Source organism: Argentina silus (assembly GCF_951799395.1).
Source record: "Argentina silus genome assembly, chromosome: 7".
Taxonomy (NCBI): domain Eukaryota; kingdom Metazoa; phylum Chordata; class Actinopteri; order Argentiniformes; family Argentinidae; genus Argentina; species Argentina silus.
The window spans coordinates 10,578,463-10,583,752 of record NC_139661.1 but is presented as its reverse complement, the minus strand read 5'-3'; the positions used below and the strand labels follow the sequence as shown (position 1 = coordinate 10,583,752).

The 5,290-nt window shown below is 41.4% G+C and overlaps 1 protein-coding gene across 1 annotated transcript in view; it reads left to right on the top strand.

The window, feature by feature from the left end:
- Nucleotides 1-528: 528 nt before the first annotated feature.
- Nucleotides 529-5,290, top strand: part of pdlim2 (PDZ and LIM domain 2 (mystique)) — a 31,568-nt gene continuing 26,806 nt past the window's right edge. Inside the window, exon 1 of the mRNA XM_083673610.1 lies at nt 529-843. The gene's annotated coding sequence lies outside the window, so the exon portion shown is untranslated. The remainder of the gene's footprint in view (nt 844-5,290) is intronic.

Below are 5,290 nucleotides of genomic sequence, written 5' to 3'. Positions count from 1 at the left end.
TGGTTTTGATGTGTCTAAAATTGATCTCCAACTGTTTGACAGTGTTTAGCTGTGTGTCCCTGGCCATATAAGTAGATTGTGTAGCCTATAATTAATGCAAAATGTGTTTTTACAGTTTATGAAAAGACAGCCACCCTGGATTCTCAGGATAGGGTGAGCAGAGAACTAGAAAACCAGAGAGAGCAAACTTGAAAATGATTTTAAATAAGGGAGGTAAACGCTTTCTGTACCTAACCTTTTCCAATAAGAACACTGATTATTGTTTTCTGTATAGTGAACCTTGACCGACAATGAAACAATGGCCTGGACATTTGTTGGAGCAATGCGACTTTTTGTCCGCAGGTGGCGCACTGAGTCAACTATGCAAGGTCTAGAATCAAATCTCAATTATCGCCCTCCCCTACGACACGCCCCGCGCTACTGTCTATCAAGCCTTTATTGTGATAACAGCACGTGGCTATGTGATCTCATCCCTCAGTGCGAGTGTCCACAGGTGGTTTCATGTCACTTCCATACAATCATCCAAAACAGTAGAAGTGAAGTTAGGAGGTGCTCTCTTCTCAGAAGTTAGTCAGATAATACAGACAAAGCAGTGAGTCGCTCACAAACAGATTCCTGTGAGACTTTTGGGAGCTGAGAGAAGGAAAATTGCAAACTTTTTCTGCAGTATTTTTTGGAAGAGACGCGCGCGAGGGTGGAGTGTTTTCTGGGCTTGCTCTCTTCTTGCGTATGTTGGTGCTGTTGTCTGTGCGTTTTTACGCGTGATTCTCGAGGAAAGTCTGGTAGAGGACAGGTGTAACAGCACGATTCGACTACAGTTGACTATTGAGCTGTATTGATTTGGTAAGTTTATTCCTTAATTAAACATAATTATCAGTTATTTCAGCTTGTCATTTTAGTTTGCATGTCAAATTCAAATTACAATGTATTATCAGCGACAAATATGGCATCATTGAATATGTAATTAATTTGAAAAAATGTATCCAGTGCAATAGATTTTTTTTTTTTCAAATAACGGAACAATGAGATTGTTGTTTGTTGTTGTATCCACTTGGTTGATAATTATTCGTTTAATTGCTACTTTCACTTGCCCCGAGCCATATCTTAACAGGAACTATCTTGTTTTGTGTCTGTCACCGACCCTTTATAAATTGTGTGTGACTGTAGATGCAGTATTGCTAATGATAGATGCTTGGTATGTGTGAACTCTAGCACAATATTTAAATATTTAAATCAATATTTCCACTCAGAGTGGAGATTCAACATCATCAGCTCTACAGCCAGCTGAGAGAACATGACATCCCAACAATATGCATGGCTGTTAAGAAAAAAACATTTCACAAAGTGTCAGTATGATTTGTGGATGGGCTTGTTCAGGTGAAACTGAATGATGAACAGGCCTATGTTTATGTCACATTAGCCCAATTTGAGAAACTGGCATGCTATAATTTGTAGCTATTTACTCCTCCCCTTAAAGAGGGGTGCTCAGGGTGAGAACTTGTGAAAGCTATTTGCCATTGTGTTTCAAGTTCACGCCAGCTCCTTAGGAATGTTTTTGTTCACGTTTCATGGCGAAACCAGCACATACAGACAACATAGGTTGAACCCGCTATGTGTTTAGACTAAATTGTGTGACAGTTGAAATGGGTGGGAAAAATCTGGAAGTGTTTCCCAGGGCTCATGTGTTGCCCACAACTCCAGCCCAATTCAAACATCATGCTTCCCCCCCACACACACCCCAACACCCTCTGACTTTGTGTTTGTGCTACTCTGTACTTCTCCATTGTGTTGGTGTGCAGCCTTTCATGTGCTTGCTCAAAATCCCCTCCTCTCAGTTTCAATTGTGTCTGTTTCCTGATTCTTCTGCTGCTCTGAGTGCGCAGCACTGGCGTTACTCAAACAGTCCAGAGACTGAAACAGTCCAGGGACCACAACAGACCACTGTAATTTTGGACAAGGAGAAGTAGTGGCTTTTTAGAGAAAGTAGGACACACAGAGGCCAACTAATTTAGCGAGTGACTCTGTGGAAACATTTTTTTATTTGTTTTGCCATTCCTTTTGAGGTTTCAATATGAAACATTAACTGTGTGTGCCCTGCTCTATAGGTCCTGTTTGTAGGGTTCAGTAAGGACGTTTTCACCTGAGATTTCATTTTTTACTGTTAGTCCACTCTTCTCCATAAATCTCATTAAGAAACATGAACTTGTATGCTGTTGTGCAGGAAGTTACAGACAGATACAATCTAGTTTAGTCTGTGTGATGAGTGATAAGACTGTTACACACTCTCTTCTCCTTTTTTCTGATACTGCAGCTTTGTGGTTTTCAGCTGAGATGGAGAAATGTCACAGGATGACAGCTCATGTTGAGTTATTTTTTACACTGCCAGTTAGACAGAAATCTCTGAAATGAGTGCCTTTCTCTTCTTAACCACAGCTTATTTTCCCGCTCAGTGTTTGTGACCTATGCAATGCCTTAGATGGTTCGATTTCAAGTATGAATGAGTTGCAGAGATGCATCATTGCAACAGGATATTTTGAAAACGTGCATGCAATGAACTTGACAAAGCCTTGGAAAACTCTCCTCTGTCAGCTTCGGTGGTTCAGAGGGCTTAATGGGCCGTGTAGGGGATGTGGTGAGGTGGCCTGATCATGATTGCTGTGCAAAGTGGGGAGTCAGTGTTGTGTTAAACAGCCAGTAACATGATCCCCAGATGATGTTGTTGAGAGATAAGTGGAGCCATGCTCTTGTGTTCTAAAAGAAGCCCAACACAGCCAGGACGGCTGCAGCAGCCTGTATGGACAGTAACAATAGCTGCTTACTGGCTAGGGACATTTTATACAGACCACTGCATGTCTGTTTGTCTACAGCATCTTTTATGCTTGAGAGACTGGGGGAACATTACTATATTTGCATAAATGTTGCTCAATTAAGTAAGTTACCACATGACAGTAATAACAATAATACTGTAGATATATTAGATTTAGCCCACAACTGTTTAATTTCAAGAAGGAGGGGCCCATAGCTCAATCATAGAGGACAATATAACACTTGTCTCACAGAACATATGAAAATCTTCACTCATCTTCCATCAACCAACACCCAGTTTTTTCTCCATATGTTGTTAAATCTCATGTGTTATTGTGTGATATGTTCTCATCACCTTAGTGATGGCAAATGTGTTGGATCTAATCACTGAGTGTGATTAGGTTGAGAATGTGGAGAATGTTATTCCACACCATTTAACACAGGGAGAGGCGCTTCGTCATGTCTCTGTCTCTATTCAGTGGGTGTGTGTCCGGCAGGTGCCCGTCAGCCAGAGTCCTTCTCACGAAAGGGAGTGTGTTTCAAAAACATTTCAGGGCATAAAAGCCATCAGGCAGACAAGAATACTCACAAAGGCTATGGGAAGTTCACAGAGATAAATGGCCACAAGCAAGTGATTTGTTGAGTGTGAATCATACCTAGAGCATTCCCCTGCAGCCGCAGCAGTGCTTATTATGACTGTTCCTACGCATCAAAGTTCAGCCAGCTATTTCAGATGAATGAAGTCCATCTGCAGTTTTAATCATGTCATTCCCCCAATATTAGCACACTGGGACTCTTGTTTTATTGTCCATTTGGATCCAGTGGATTTTGTCCCTAGCTTCTAGGAAAAAGACCGTGCATGTGTAACTTTAAAATGTGTTTCTCCAGCAATCATGATAAAGGTTAGGTTAGTGAGTAGTATGGTACAGAAGAGTCTCAGACCTGTTGATATCCAGTGCTGGCATCTCCTCAAAAAGACTTTGAAACCCATCAATCAGATTAGATCACCTCTGCCATAATTGTGGTGTGGTGACATACAGATGAAACTGAAGTCTTACCCAAGGGTGTGTAAGCGTAATCTGCCTATACTTACCTCTGCTAAACTGCACATAATTTCACAGACCTGTTTTGGCAAGTTCCACACACGGATCAAAAATGACGTTCTTTGAAGTCACGGTAAACAAAGATGATTGAATTGTGAGCACTTAAAGCATGTTGTACTACGTCAAAGGAATTTGAGATCATGAAGCAGGCTCCATGTACATAAGCCTCAGTCACAGCTACTCCCATCCCAATGCCAAAACCCAAACAGCATACCACCGGTGGATTCAGTAAAACCCACCATAATCTCCTTTTCCTAAGTCAGTTGAACATGATCTCCTCATGTCAATGCCTGCGATTTTCCTGTACCTTTGCAGGAGGAGTTTTCATAGTGTGTATGGAAAAGGCTATTTATCAAGTGGGTGCCCTAGGCTTATTAGGGGCTATTGATTGTAATCTTCCTGTCTTTGATGAACATGCTAGCACCATGAGCAGTGTGTCTGGAACCTGAAGCCAACATCAGGAGGATAGAGCGCTACTCTGTCCTGCTCCTTCATGTGTGTCTCTCTCCTCTCTTGACCCTGGGGGGGTTCATATCTCAAAGACATGACAAGCACCTGTGGGGCTTTTTCATGTAGGGCATGCATGAATTTGCATGACAGTTTGAACTCACTCCAGAGATTGATAATACTGTACTTGAAAACTGACTTGTAGACCAAGTCAGTCCAATTTGATTTTCACTTCCGTTATGCAAATGTATGATTGCTTCATTTACCTTGAACTCTGCCATAAATTCCCCTGCCTGATACTGTCTCTGTATCTAGATTTCACAATTGATGATACTGCTTAAAGTGCTCTAAGCCATGGAAGCAGGTGAGGTACACCACCATGTGGAAATGGTACCGGTAGACGAGTTTTTAGAGTCGGAAGTGAGAGTATTTTAACTGGACTCACCAGTTTCAGGTTTCTAATTCATGATGTACTACTGCTTACCTGATTAATGCCGACATGTGAGCCAGATGGATGACTTCATTACTAGAATTCCTCCCTATTGTGTGGGCGTGTTTTATTATGCTGCCATTGCTGCTTGGCAACACAACCAACGAGTTGTCACCAGAATAGAATCCACAGCTTTAGTCATTGTTTTCTCAAATCTCTGCATGTGCATGCTGCACCTACAGAACAATTGGGTTTATTTGATAAGGAATTTTAATCCTGTGATTCAACAATGATTCATTGTCTCATTATTACACAATTTATACAATCTAAATTAGTCATAAGCGTAATAATTGCGTCAGAGCTATTGACTCTTTTGTAATAGCTGGACTATTTCAGGGCAACAGCACACTTTCACCCTGTTCACCCATACACTGCAAACAGCAAACAACTTTATAGTGGTAACACTTAGGCCTCATAAACAGAGAATTAGCGGTATGCCTTGTTT